General features: G+C 43.0%; 2 long non-coding RNA genes across 3 annotated transcripts in view; one reads left to right on the top strand and one right to left on the bottom strand.

Annotated features, from left to right (window-relative positions):
- The window catches only part of LOC140622228 (uncharacterized), a 38,516-nt gene extending 30,935 nt beyond the window's left edge, over positions 1-7,581 (top strand). Inside the window, exon 3 of the long non-coding RNA XR_012021975.1 lies at positions 7,174-7,581. This is a non-coding gene — a long non-coding RNA (uncharacterized lncRNA). The remainder of the gene's footprint in view (positions 1-7,173) is intronic.
- The window catches only part of LOC140622229 (uncharacterized), a 107,024-nt gene that overhangs the window by 67,848 nt on the left and 23,365 nt on the right, over positions 1-15,811 (bottom strand). The window lies entirely within an intron of this gene.

Here is a 15,811-nt window from a genome sequence, read left to right on the forward strand (position 1 = left end):
TTACTATGTAGCTATTACAAATATGGATCAAAATCTATAGGTACTACCTCCTAGGTGTGGAATTACCTACAAGATGTATTGTTAAATAAAAAAAAAAGATGTGGAATAGCATGCTTATTATGCTACCCTTTGTATTTTGTTTTTAAAATAATATATCTAAGCATAGATACACCAGATTGGTAAGAGTATGTTCTTGTAAGAAAGGGAATTGAATACTTGGGGGTTTGTCCTGATAGGGCCACTAACTTTTCAGTATATATTCTTTAATATTGTTGGAACATTTACCACGTATATTATTATCCACTGAAAAATTTTTTCATGGGACGGCCTGGGTGGCTCAGCGGTTGACCATCTGCCTTTGGCTCAGGGCATGATCCTGGAGTCCTGGGATCGAGTCCCACATCGGGCTCCCTGCACGGAGCCTGCTTCTCCCTCTGCCTGTATCTCTGCCTCTCTCTCTCTCTCTCTCTGTCTCTCATGAATAAATACATAAAATCTTTTAAAATTTTTTTGTGTGTTTTATGCCTTTACCCGTACATTTGATAAACCATAACAAGATGCAATTCAAATACTCTAACAACTTCTGTCCACATATAGTAGTAATGACATTTAATAAGAACTCTGTCCAGATTTTAGCAACATAAGTTGCTAAGAAATTTATTTAAAGACTTCAATTTCTCCCTCTCTAAAACAGATATATTATTATGAAGTTAAGGGAATAACATTTGTAAGAGTTTATAAGATGTGAAGTCATCAAGATGGAGCTTTGCAGGGGCAGCTTACCCTTGGATATAAGTAAATTGAGTTCATCTATAGAAGCAATAGATCTCTCTGTACCGGACATTTGTTTCTTATTCATCATTGGATCATTCAAGTTGAATTGGACTTGACTTATGGTGATCAATTATGGCTTTTTGTATTACAGGACCAAATTCATTATCGGATCCTTGGAGACTAAGTTTAGCATTAAATATGTTTGCAGTGGCAGACAAATTCATAATCTGCCTGTCAATTCACTCCACTGCCTGGTCATTCTTCTGCCTATACAATTAATTTCACTGAAGAAACAGTAATAAACATATCTTAAAATCACGATGGCATATTATAGTTTGGAAAACACTTTTACATATTTTATTGCATTTGACAGTCTTAATAACCCTATAGGGGAGGTGAGACAGACATTATTATGTCTGTTTCGCAGACGGTTATAGATTAGCTAATCATTCAGGAAGCAGAGAGCTAATGTCGGAAGCTGGGTTTCCCCCATCCCATTCCATCTAGCTATATGTATTTTATTGGATGTGTGTAAGAGTTCAGAAATGGGTGTTTGTGTATAAATTCCATGCTTTATATTTGAACATATAGACAATCTTTCAATTTCAGAGTTTCTGGGTTTTGTGAATGGAATTCATATAGACATTGTTTCACTTGCAGTTTGAACTTACCCTGACAATTATATCATTTAAATTCACACGGGTAGCCAGAGTGTTCTTGTGCGACAGGGACCATTCATTTTCATAGTCTCATTTATGACTCATGGATTTGTGTGGGTGTTAAAAAGACAAATCCAAAGAAAGAGGAATGGGAGAAGATTTCTTTCTATATTTAAATATAAATAATAGAAAGAGGCTGAGCTAAGTTATAAATAACGATGAAGTGAAATGTTCTCCGGAAAATCCATGGCAATAACATTAACTGCTGCCTGAGAAATGTGACTGCTTAAAACTCTGGTTTGGAAAACCTATTCATTGTAAAATAAATGGCTTTTTATTGCTATTATTACATCAGGTCATTCTTCTGAATTTTTTCCAGGCTTACAAATGTAATAATTGGTTTTATACATTTCAATGATTTAAGATGTATGGTTTTTAATGTTTCATGTATTAGGAAAAGCAACTTGGGCTATCATCGGGTTATTGCTCTGGACTGAGGTGGCTTTTCAGTATTTTTTGCAGTGAAGTGTAAAGACATGTTTATTATTTTAAACATTAGCCAGTTATTGTATGACAAAGAAAGTATTATTAGGTTCAGATAATCATTATTATTCTTACACACACCCACACACATTGATAAATACACTGAATAGTATACCCAAGGCCAGAATCTGGAAACTTACAATATCCATGGCATTGATGTGATTTTGTTGCAGTATTTTTCAAGATTTAGTGAAGTTAAGTAATTTAGCTTGCTCTTGGATACTACTATCTTTAACTTGTTGGAAGAAATCACTAATCTGAGAAGGAAAGTATCACAATCTTGTGGAAGTGCTGAATCTGCCTTTCTTCGTAGCTTAAAAGGAAATAACTTGGTTGCAGCAGAATGTTTCACATCCCTTTTGTTTGGTTCCAATTTGCAGAGTCATCTTGCTTCTAAAATGGTTTCATAGCCAGAGATGGGAGGTTTCTAAGCCAGAAAGAAACTCCCCTCATCTTTGAATATGTGCCTTTATGTGAATCTCAAGGGCCAACTATGTAACTGAGATCTGATTTTTTTTTTAAGTTTCCATCAGATATTGTTAGCAAGACTTAACCATCCATTTGAAGACTTGACAGGAATTATTCCAATAATCATGCTCCATATAAATAAATAACTTCTACCTCTTCCTACAGATGTTCTGAGAGGGCTGCAGGGGAGGGACAGCTTAGGAAGACCCATTAAAGTACACATGGACTTCTGGATCTGTTTTTATTCTTCAAGACTGATTTAGCTAATCTAAGCTAAAGGAAAGCTGATTACCTTGTGTTTGAGTTAATGTGAGAGTTTACATTGTATTCTGAAATGTTAACCAGTCTCTGAGATAACCCTTTATTAGCCTGTTATTAAATATTTACATGTAGATGTACACATACATATCATTGTATCCGGCTTTTATCCTGAGTAAGGGTTATAGTGAGCAGGACTACTCTAGAGAAACGTTAACAATGAAAAAAAATAGGCAATATTAATGAAAATATAAATTATCATAGTCACAACATGCAAGAGATCAGAGATCAAAGTACATAAGCTTAAAAGGACATGCTGTTTTAAAAAGCCAGGTAACAGAAGAGATCAGAAATCCAGGCAGTTAATTCATAGAGAAGAGAAGTCAGGCGCTGAAGGTCTGAGAACCAGGGCAGGTAAGGATGAGCCAAGGCCCATGAGAATGGAGCAAGGACTACAGATATGATTCTGAGGCAAGGTCTCCTTCACACTCTCCAGGAAGATGAAAAATCTTCCACTCAAAGTCTGTGCTCCTTTGACTGCCAAGTAGACTTATGATCACCTAAATGAATTTTGTTAACAAGATGGACTGAGTTACATATTATAGCTATTTTCCTATGGCTTCCAAAGCTCAGCTCTCCTTAGCTAGTAACAAGTGGGAAAATTGAAAAACGCATGGGGACAGCTGATAGTTGTTTAAAAGTCACAAGATAAGCACTCCATCCCACACCTCAGAGGTGGAACCAAGGTGCCTGAGTGCTTGACTCACATGAATGCTGAAGAGGTTGCTATAGAAATGTTATCAAATTGCTGGAATCAGCTATGTATCTAACAGAACTTAAATTTCAAAGTCCACAGGAAGCATAGTTAAAAAGGACTTTCCTTGGCTGCTGTGTGTTTACAAGGCAGTTACTTAATAGATCAAATTGCATGTGGCTAGCCATCTCTGAGAACCTGGGTAGGGAAGATAACATTACCACCCCTGCCATGCTTGCTCATTAACAAGGAGGGGACTGGAGATCCTAATAGTGAAGACAAGAGGAATTCAAGGGAGCACTTGCAGACACAGATATTGGCCTCTGTATAAGTGCAATACAATTTTTTCCAACTGTCACCTCAATAACCAGGGACTGTGGTTACAACAGGGCTCACCCTGCAGATTTCAGGTTGAGAAATGTTGAACACTAAGGAAAGGGGAGGGGTTATCAGAGGTGGGGGAAAAATGGTTTGGTGGTAGGAGGGTGAGCAGAGCAGGACAAATCCAAGGGGGGGAAATCCAAAACATGGGGGAAGTTCCCAAACTCAGGTTGTTGGATAACTTAAATATCAAATATGAGGCAAGCAAAGGGCAGAACAGAACAGATATTAGGATCGCAGTTCTGAGATGGAACGCTGTGTCTGATCCAAGGATTGCCTCAACCCAAGTCTCCTCATTATTCTTTGCTAAAAAACTTGAAGAAAGAGTTATACTTCACCAACAAGAGTGGATTCTGACAACGTATGTTGGAATTTACTGACATCAAAATATGCCAGATACCTAGAGGTCAGCTTAAAGGAAAAGGAAAAGGAAACATCTTTGTGTCTACTTCCATCAGCATCCATAGGAGTTAGAGCTAAAAGAGACCTTGGAGATGTCCTAATCCAGAACTTCATTTTGCAGATGTGCAACTGAGGTCCAGTGTGGCCAAGTGACTTGCTGGAGCACACACAGTGAGTGGCAGTGCTAGGACTGGAACTCACACCTCCTGACATTCTGGTCAGTGTTCTTCCCATAGCCAGGTTTTTAGCATTCGCAGATACTCTGGATGAAGGGCTAAGTCTCCAGAATATCAGCAACCATCACATAATAAATTCAAAATCCCACGGAAGGGAGGAAGTGGAATACATCACCACCACCACCCGCCCCCACTGACAGTAGGAAGTTAAGTGAGAAAGAGGAGTCCTAGAAGTTTAGCAAAGACAATTTATATTTGCCCTGGAAAAGCAGATGTATGATCTGGGATGTATTAGGAAAGCATGACCCCATTTGCTCTCCCTGATTATTTTCTGCTTTCACAGCAACTCCAAGGTATGACAGAAAAGCTCTTTTATAAAGATAATAACAGGGTTTAAAACATCCAAATTGTAGACACATAGAAAGAGCTGAGATGGTCTTTAGTCCTGACTTTATTTTATAGTTCAAGAAACTGAAGGCCAGAGTGGTTAGGAGTCTTGATCATGGTTAAACAACAAGCCAGTTGAATGTGGTCCCTTTCTAATTAGTTACTTTGGAGAGGCTTTATACTTATTCTAATGTTGCTGACACTACTCAAAACATCTCTACTCAAAAATTCCTCAGAATTTCTCTTATTTTAGTAAAGGGGCTGCTAACACGAGAAAATTCAGCTCCTTTACTTTATAGCTGCCTTCTGTCTTCCTCCCTATACTCTACCCCTAACAAATAGCACTGTCCAGCTCACTCACTCATTAATTCAATACAAATTCATTGAGCATGAGTACCCCAGATCTAGTGTATGACTTGGCTCCAACGACTCCACATTATGTTGGAAAATCCAAATACACTCTTAGCACCTTACATTCAGCTAACCATCCTTCACCTTAAACCACCCTCCCTCAATCATCCTCAGGTTGGTTTATGAAACAAGCTGCCTATTACAGGTAGTTGTTCTAGAGTCAATGCACTCCAATAGAACTTTTTGTAGTAATGTAAATATTCTATAATCTGTGCCATCCAAAGCAGGAGTCACTAGCCACCTGTGGTTATTTAGCACTTACAATGTGGCCAGTGTGACTGAGAAACTGAATCTTTAAAAATTTATTTTAACTAATTTAAATTTAAATAGCCACATGTAGCTAATAGCTACCATATTGGATGGCACAGTTCTAGACTCTTCCTCCATTTCCTCCCCAACTCATTCCTCCTTATCTCTCAGATACCAGGCTCAATCAAAATTTCGTTTTATTTTTTTTCAATCAAAATTTTGATGCATAGTTCTTTCCTCTTCTCTGCAATCCCATGTGGTTGCCTGGATCTCATCTCTTCTCTGGCTCAACATTACTTTCTTGTCTTGGCAACTCCACAATTCAGAGGGATAAGCTCTGCTTTAGCCCTGGCTTCATAGACCCTCTTGGATACCCTCCACCCCCTGCCTGATCACCACGTGCAGGAGGGCCAGCAGATTCAGACATCTGCAGTCCCACTGAAGACATTCACGATAATGTTCTGAGGGCTCTTTGTCCTTTTGCCACAAAAGGACAAAGGAGAGTCACAAAATTAGAAAATTGCCCTCGGATGCCTTTATCCTTGAGGTAAAGTTTAGAGGCACTGCCACAATGCACCACTGAGAAAACAAGCCTGGATAATAATTCTTATTTTTGACACTCTAAAGCACCTCAATAATCAGTCATTCACTAGAATGAAGTATTTTCATGGAATAGTGATCCCATCCTTTGTGCTTTCAGTGGATATGCACTGGTTTGGAGATGAAGGGTTCTTTCCCCTGTCCCTGTTGGAATGTGAAATGCCAAAGGCTGGAAGCAGCATGTGGGCTCCTAAGGACAGGTTGCACTTTCCAAAGATGACCACAATAGCTCCCTTCTCATATTCATCTACCCTTGAATCTTGGAAGGCTTATGACTTAGGAAAGCAAGTGACTCACACTTGGAGCTCTAATCGACCATGTAACAAATCCAGCTTCTTTCTGTGAGACTGCCATGCCATGAGGATGTGCAAGCCAAGAAGAGGCAAGTAGGCCCCGTAGTCTTCAAGTCCTTCCACTTAGGCATCAGACATGTGAATGGGAGTTTCAGAACACCCTAGCCTTTCAATCCTCCCAACTAAGGCCCCAGACATGTGGAGCAGAAAAAAATCCATCAACGTTGTGCCAGTTTCACATTCTTACAGAATCTGTAAGCATAACAAAATGGCCATTGTTTTATGTCACTAAATCTGGGGCAATAATATCCACAATTGTTCTATAAGTCTCAAGAAATGAACAACCAACCATCAGTTCCCACCTCCCCACCAGCAGTTCCCAAACAGAAAGCACTCATCACCCCTACCATGATTAACTCTGTCAACGACTGCCCTGGGGCAAGGTAGAGTGGGTCTGGAAGGACTTTTCTGACAGGTCAAATCTCCAGGAAGGCTGACTTTTCTTAAGCCATGCAGCATGATAGGCGGTGTATTAAAAGGAAGAAAATCATGATTGGATTGTTTGTTTCTTTGGTGTTGAGTTTAATAAGTTCTTTATAGATCTTGGAAACTAGCCCTATATCTGCAAATATCTTCTCCCATTCTGTAGGTTGTCTTGTAGTTTTGTTGACTGTATCCTTTGCTGTGCAAAAGCTTCTTAACTTGATGAAGTCCCAATAGTTCATTTTTGCTTTTGTTTCTTTTGCCTTCGTGGATGTATCTTGCAAGAAGTTACTGGGGCCGAGTTCAAAAAGCGTGTTGCCTGTGTTCTCCTCTAGGATTTTGCTGCTGGGGATTTACCCCAAAGATACAGATGCAATGAAACTCTGGGACACCTGCACCCCGATGTTTCTAGCAGCAATGTCCACAATAGCCAAACTGTGGAAGGAGCCTCGGTGTCCATCGACAGATGAATGGATAAAGAAGATGTGGTCTATGTATACAATGGAATATTCCTCAGCCATTAGAAATGACAAATACCCACCATTTGCTTCAACATGGATGGAACTGGAGGGTATTATGCTGAGTGAAGTAAGTCAATTGGAGAAGGACCAACATTATATGGTCTCATTCATTTGGGGAATATAAATAATAGTGAAAGGGAATAGAAGGGAAGGGAGAAGAAATGTGTGGGAAATATCAGAAAGGGAGACAGAACATAAAGACTCCTGACTCTGGGAAACGAACTAGGGGTGGTGGAAGGGGAGGAGGGCGGGGGGTGGGGGTGAATGGGTGACAGGCACTGAGGGGGGCACTTGACGGGATGAGCACTGGGTGTTATTCTGTATGTTGGCAAATTGAATACCAATAAAAAATAAATTTATTATTTAAAAAAATAAAAAATAAAAAATAATAAAAAATAATAAAAAATAAAAAATAAAAGGAAGAAAATCACTTTACTGCCTCAGACAGGAACATAGGCTCCCACAAAAAGGGTTTTCAGTGGCAAACATATGATTATAAGCTGGTGAGAATTTAGACTGAAATGTTTTCCTGCCCCTGAAGCTTACTCAGTACTTCAGACATTACCCTTCAGGTAGAGGCCTCATTGATAAAATTACTAAATTCTCCAGGATTTAGCTCAAAGAAGCTTCCCTTCTAGGCAAAAGACACCCCAGGTTTGGGCTTTCATCATAGAGATATCATGGACAGAAGGATTGGGAGTGAGGAGGAGGCTGCCTTTGGAGGGAGAATTGTGTTCATGAAGATAAGTCACTTTCCTCCCCACCCTAGAGAGGAGAGGGAGTAGGTGCTCTTTTGTTCCTTTGGGATTGCTGATTGAAAGCTGAAGTTTAGAAAGGAGGTCCTCAAAAGACTTGCTCATAAAGTTTTATTCCAGAAAGAAAGACTGATGTCTTGCCCTTTGTCTGGTTATTTGCTTGGCCACTGAACTCCTATCCAAGGGCTTGCAAATTGGGCAAGGAGCACTGGGGAGAGGTGGCATGGTAGATGGACTAGCGGGAGGGGTGCAAGGAGACTTCTCACATTCCCAGGCCTCAGAGAGATAAAGGAGGGCTCTGATAGCTCTGCCAGTTTTGAAGTCTAGGCAAGGAGGAGGAGATTGAGGCTACCAGGTTACCAGATTGCTGAGCTTGGAAGAAAGATCGTAGAGCTGGGGGAAAGGAATGTCTTGGAGATGCCAAGATCGTAGAGCTGGGGGAAAGGAATGTCTTGGAGATGCCACCAAAGCCATAGATGGAGTGCCACGGGGGTGAGATGCTGCCAGCAGTGAAACTGGATCACTGTGACAACAATCAGAAAGGGGACCAAACTTCGAGGCAGGCTCTTGCTTAAGGAGACTTTCTTCTGTGCAGAAGTGTGGCAAGAGAAAATAGGTGGTGAAGGGAGAGGACCACACCCTGGCCCCCACTCTAGGCCCTTGGAGCCACAAGCTTGGCCTGAACTTAGGAAAGAAGGAAAGATTTGAATCAAATATGAGGTTGAGGGGCACCTGGGTAGCTCAGTGGTTGAGCATCTGCCTTTGGCTCAGGTCGTGATCCCAGGACTCTGGGATCAAGTCTCATATCAGGCTCCCTACAGGGAACCTGCTTCTCCCTCTGCTTATGTCTCTGCTTCTCTCTCTGTCTTTCATGAATAAATAAATAAAATCTTAAAAAAATATATAAGTTTGAAGTTCTAAAACAAGCAGAACTGAATTTTAACAACTAGGTCTCACTATTTTAGTAACTGAAATAATGCAGAATTACAGAAGTGGACTGAGATGGCATTAAAGAGAGCCCTCAATCCAGCTGCAGAGCATAGCTGGGGACAGGCTTTGGAAAAATAAAGCTCTTTAATAAATGCACCCCCATGGGTTCAATAACCAGCAGTCAAACTGGTTACACACTCAGGTGACTCCCAGGCAGAGACTACAGTGGGTAGGGTGCGTGTCCAGGATCTCACAGCCGGGGGTGAATGCTGCACTTTGCAGCTGGGTGAGCTTCAGCACATCAAGAGAAGTCCCTGAGCTCTCAGTTTCCTGTTTATGAAGGGCTAACAAATCCTATGCCCCAGATTTACGAGGTTTAAGTGAAATAAGGTCTGTACACATCCAAGAATAAAAAGGAGTTGCTTTTTGCTATTTGCCCCTCTGTGTGTCAGCTTCCCAGTAAGGTGACCTCCTTCTTTTCAGTTCTGTGGGTCACTGCTCCTCGCCTATCCATGGCTGAGCAGGTTTTCCTGTTCGCATGTCAGTGACCACTGGTGAAGTAAGGTTCTTTTTTTCTTTTTTCTTTTTTTAAAGATTTTTCATTTATTTATTAGAGAAAGAGAGAGAAACAGGCAGAGGGAGAAGCAGGCTCCATGCAGGGAGCCTGACGTGGATCTTGATCCTGGGTCTCCAGGATCGTGCCCTGGGCTGAAGGCAGGCGCAAAACCGCTAAGCCACTGGGGCTGCCCTATTTTTTTTTTTTTAAAGACTTTATTCATTTATTCATGAGAGACAGAGGGAGAGAGAGAGAGAGAGAAAGACAGAGACGAGACAGAGACACAGGCAGAGGGAGAACAGGCTCCATGCAGGGAGCCCGATGTGGGACTCGATCCCAGGACTCCAGGATCACACCCTGAGTGAAAGGCAAACGCTCAACCACTGAGCCACCCAGGAGTCCCAGTAAGGTTCTTTCCTACCCAGGGGTCCTCTCAGATCCCCCTCCATTCCATGCTGGATAAGTTTCCCTTGCAGGCCCTCAGCAGTGACTACCAGACGCATCTTCTTTCTGCCTCAACAACAATCTTCTGTCCCTTTGAGAACCTGGGACCCCAGAGCTAGCGCTGCCCCCGGGGACTACCCATTCCCCTCTAAGAGGAGCTGATCCGGGCCCTCTTCTGAGCCACTGACTCTTCTCAGCAATGTCAGCCTGGAACAGCTGGGCCCAGCTCATAGCACAGAGCCTTGCTAGCAGACATTTTTAAAAAATCAACGCATAACTTATCTATGGTAAAGTGTACAGATCTTAAGTGTACAGCTTGATGAATTCTTACATATGGATACAGCCATGGAAGTACTTACCTGGTCAAAGACTTTAAAAAGTATATCACCCCAAAAGTCTTCCCATGCTCCTTCCCAGTCAATCACCGCCTCTGCCAGAGGCAACCAACATTCTGACATTTAAGCCACAAATGTGTTCGCCTGTGTCTGAACTCCTCCCTAGAATTGTACTGTATGTAGTCTCTACTCCCTGCCTTACCTTGCTCCGCATGTCTTTGAGAGTCATCCATGGTGTAGCATGTATCCATAGCTTGTTCCTTTTCTTTTTTTTTTAAAAGATTTTATTTATTCATTCATGACAGACACATAGAGAGAGGCAGAGACATAGGCGGAGGGAGAAGCAGGCTCCCTGTGGGGAGCCCTATGTGGGACTCGATCCTGGGATTGACCTGAGCCAAAGGCAGACACTCAATCACTGAGCCACCCAGGTGCCCCCATAGCTTATTCCTTTTCATTGCTGAGTGATATTCCATTGTATGAAGATAACTACAATTTGTCTATCCGTTCACCTTGATGGTCATTTGAGTTTGTTTTCAATTTGGGGCAATTGTGAATAAAGCTGCCATAAACATGCACCTAATATGTTTCCATAAACATATGCGCTCACTTCTCTGGAGGAAACACCTAGGAGTGAAATGATGAGTAATGGGGTAGGTGTATGTTTAGCTTAAATAGATATAGTGGGCATTTAATGAATGCTGCCTGTTAGAATAAATGAGTGAATGAATGGATGACACTCCAATGCTACTCTCAGATACTAAGAGAGGAATGTATGAAATGTATGAATTTGGGGTAAAGAGGGCTTTGGGACGCCTGGGTGGCTCAGCGGTTTTGTACCTGCCTTTGGCCCAGGGCGTGATCCTGAAGTCACAGGATCAAGTCCCACATCGGGCTCCGTGCATGGAGCCTGCTTCTCCCTCTGCCTGTGTCTGTGCCTCTCTCTCTCTCTCTGTGTGTCTCTCATGAATAAATAAATGAAATCTTTTTTTTTTTTAAATTAAGTCCTTTGGCTGACAATGGTTTTAGGAATGAGCATGAGGCTTCAGAGAGCAGGAGGGGAGAGGGACTGCATGAGACCCCCTGGAAGAGCTAAGTCAGAGCTGGAGTGAGATGCGGGCTGGCAGGGGGTTCCTCTCAGTGCTGAGAGCATGGCCCAGGACGGACACAGGATCCGCACACAGCCGTGCCCACGAGGAGAGCAGTAGAATAAGCTTCTGCGGATTCTCCGTCATGGTCCCTAATTGGTTGCCTTCACCGCGGGAGTCTTTAATCATAAAACATTTAGCTGCCAAAGCATTATCAATTCAGCCTACGGATAATGTATCAGCAATGGAATCCACAATTAGTGCAGCTGTCAGTCAAAGCCCCTCTGGGGAAAAGAGTGGGCCCAGAGCCCTGCCCCTCCCTTGCTATTCCAGCTTCCCCTCCATGCTGAGACCCTGGTGCCACCCAGCTTCTCCAAGCACCAGGGGGTCTGCTCTGAAAGCTTCACTCAGCCTTAGCTGCCATCACGTCAGAATTGGCAGCCCTCCCCTACTCCCAGGAGTACTGGAGTACCTCCTGCACCTCAACAGGGAATTATGGGAGAGGAAAAAGACTGCAATTAATGGTGAAATTTCAGACATGGGAAGGGGAATTGAGGAAAGAGCAATGGAGACATCCCAATCTCCCAAAGTCTCACCTGGTTTACCTTTGCATGTGATTGGTCCTGCTGATAATACTTCTCTGCACTTCTGGCTTTACTATTAGGCTCAAATTAAAGATCTTTAATCTGCCTTAGGTGGCCCTTACTTAACTCCAGGCCTTTGCCCCGCTCCTGCTTCCTTCATTCTGGCCACTCCAGCCCTCTCTCTGCCCTCCACACTCCACATTCTTGTTCTCAGAGACTCTGCAAACATGGCCCCAGCCTACTTGCACCCTCTTCCTACCTCCTACTTCTTGCCAATTCCCTTTATTCCTCCATCTCGATAGACTGTCATTCCTGGTCCTCCGTTCTACGGAAGGTCCCCCTCAGAGACTCAAGGACCCCTCAGAGACGCAGGTGTCCTGCTTAACTCTTATGACTCTTGAGATTTTGAAAGTTACTTATATGGTACTTGGTTGACATCTACCCACCCCGGCCCCCCAGGAACACAAACCACATTCGCACATGGGTTTTCACTGCCTAACTCAAAGGTTGACACATCATATACACTTAATCTAAACCAATGGCATTAAGGAAGGGAACAAATGGTCTTTATTCGTCTCCATGTCTTCAATTATAACTATCACCTTAAAGTAAAGTGGAACATCATTATCATTACTATCATTAATGGACCAAAGTCTTCAGTTAAATGATCTCAATTGTACAAATTTGCTGGGGAACAAAAAAATGCTAGGTTTGTCTCCTCCCTTTGGAAAACAAACATTTTTAAAGATGATTTTGCCCAAGCACTGGAATCCAGTTAAAATTAGCCATTTAACCTTCAGGTTCAACTATCAGTTCTGATATTGGAACCAGCAGGAGACTCTTGCCAGGTAGTTCTCAGTAGTGACTGTTCTGAATTACCCTAAGTATCCAGTTTGTTGATCACCCAGCTCCTGTGCTTTCCTTTCTTCTCTCATCTTCTGTCTCTGGGTGACACTTGTTAAAACTCACCCCACAGGGGCAGCCTGGGTGATGACCATAGAACTCTCAGTTGCCTAAGTGCTCAAGCCCCTCACAACATACCCAGGCATGAAGGAACTCCATGAAAATGACTCTGGCACCCCCTAACCAGGTTTTCCCACTCTGGGCACTGAAATATGGACTGAGGGCTCTCTGTTGAGGTGGTTCAAACCTATAGACAGATAAACCTTAGCTTTAGTCCCTGCTCTGGCACTTACTGGTCATGTGCCCTGGTTATGTCACCCAGCCTTAGCTGACCCCTCTGAGTGACAGATGTTTATTTTAAAAACTATCTATCTCCAAGCAATGAGACTTAATTTGTTTAAAAGTTCTGTACCCTAGTTTCCTTAACTGCAAAATGAGGATAACAGTACTATCTATACCATGGAGTTAATCTGCAAAACTCTGCTTAAAAAAATGGGGTTGATTCTGGTGATGATGATGTTGTTACTAGTGATGGTTCTGGTGGTGGTTTCATAGCACTGTGATTAAGTATTACTTTGGAGTCAAACTTAAGTTCAAATCCCAGGTGTACAACCTTGAGGAAGTTACTCAATCTCTTTAAGTTTCCATTTCCTCTGTAAAATGGGATAATAAATCTGTAAAGTGGGATAATAATGAGATCCTCCCTTGTAGAGTGGTTGTGAAATTAGGGTTCAGCGCAGGTCCTGGCACATAGTAAGAGGTCAACAAATGGTAGCTATGGTCATTGTTGAAATCATTGCTATTACATCACACCTCAAGGGCATCTTTAACTTGAGACCTTGTAGAGATAGCAAAAGGATCTTTTGGAAATGTCTGAGCTAACAGTCTGTACTGATAATAGATAACTCACAAGACAAAGCCTAGGCGATGACCTATAAAAGAAACACAAGGATCTAATATTGATCTCTGGTTCCTCTTTGCTAAGCAGTGTCCTTAGCCAGGAGCAGTTGGGCTAACAGCCTCAGTGCTGGTCCTGGCCAGTCAGCGATTGGTGGGCCCATGCTGCCCTTGTGCCAAGCTGGCTGTTGACATCTGGAGCTGAGTCATTGCTTAAGCTCCTAGCCAGGGAATGTTCTGAGGGAGGCTGGGTTTTACTTGTTGACGGGAGAAGAAGGACGGCAAAAGAGCTACTTTGTCCAGACTGTTTGTTCCATAGCACGTAGGGCATCCTCTGCTCTCTGCCAGGATACACAGCACATGAGGTGGGCTTCAAAGCCCATCTGAGAGTGGAGGTAGGAAGGTGGCCTTGAGTCTGCCTGAAAATCAATCCCCCATTTAAGCCACAACAAGATACTTCCTGTGACTATCAAACATTTCCCAGCAACAAGCCCCTGGAACAGCTTAGGTGAGCTTATCCCTGCTCATCACTGCTTAGTTACTTAGTGTCTAATATGTAGAGCAGCAGCTTCCCATCTGGTCCTCCTGCAATGCTCTGATGGAGACAGGATCTTGAGTTTACAGGTAAAATGATGGAGGCCAGGAGACAGGCTTTGCTCAGGGGCAGCCAATGATTAAGCAGAGAACCCATGCCTCCGTCTGTTTTTCTAAGTGTTAGCCCATGTTTCTTTCCTCTTGGGGATGGCATGTCCCCTGCTGACCTCCACAAACAGCTTATCTCCCACTGCTGCCACCCCTGGCCACCTTCCTGTTCTTCAGACAAATTAGCCCTTTCCTGCCTCTGGGCCTTTGCACTCCCTGTGCTCCCTTGGCTTAGAAAGCACTCTGTCACATTGGAAGTAGATGTTCCTTCAGTATGCATGTCATTGCCTCTAAGAAGCCTTCCCTGGTTACTCTAAAGGAGCATTCACCAGTCACTCTGTATCTCATCATCCATCTCAATGCCTTCACATTCCTTACCTCAGTCATTTTATTTTTGATTCTTTCTTTAGGCAAGAGCCTCAGGAATTGTGTTTGCTACTGTCTCCCAGAACTTGGCACACAGTACCATCCTCAGACTCAGCAGCTAAGACCCTTGAACTGGTCCCAGAGGACCTGCCTTGGGCCCTTGAAGCTGTGCCCTCCCTGTGGGGTAAGGAGTTCACAGGGCCAAGCCCATCCAGAGCTATTGCCTCCCCTTCTAGACTACGCCCTGGGGAACTCCAGAGCTGGGAGTTTCCTGGCCACGTGGCCCTAAAGCACTTCTGGGGCTTGTGTGAGATTCATCTTTCCAAGGGCAAATCACACCACTGGTATGAGACCTTGAAGCCTGAGGAGTGGCTAAGAAGAAGCATATGCAACTGAGGCTCCTCAGACCCTGAGGCAAACAGGGCAGGATGATGGGGAGAAAAGAGGGATTTCCAGCTAAGGGCTGGGGATATGGAGATGGTGAGGAAGCTCTCTGTGCCACTGAGTTTTAATGCAGAACTCCAGGAAGCCCTAGAACTGTACATTTGAACCTGGTCTTCCTGGTCATTATAAGGGTCTATTATTGAACAGTGTATTATTTTGATTTATAACTTTGGGGGCTTCCAATTATTCTCTCACTCAGAGCCTGACAAATGTTAGGGATAGGCCTGTTAACATACAGCAGACAACATTAAGCATTGGCTAACTAAATATGTAAGTGAATGATCAAATGAATGAATAAAGTTTAGGACCCTACACCAAAGTTTCCATAGTGGCAGTTGGGTGAAGTTTCTAGAAAGAATGAAGCCGACCCTCTCATGGATATGCTTGCTCCTAAGGAGCTTGTGCCAGAGTGGGTCAAATCAGTCTGCCTTGGGGATTGCTGTAGGACAGAGTCAGCCTCACTAATGAGATCAAATTAGAACCGTAGCCAAAATAACCAGCCAATTTC

The sequence above is a fragment of the Canis lupus genome, chromosome 31, assembly GCF_048164855.1.
Source record: "Canis lupus baileyi chromosome 31, mCanLup2.hap1, whole genome shotgun sequence".
NCBI lineage: Eukaryota > Metazoa > Chordata > Mammalia > Carnivora > Canidae > Canis > Canis lupus.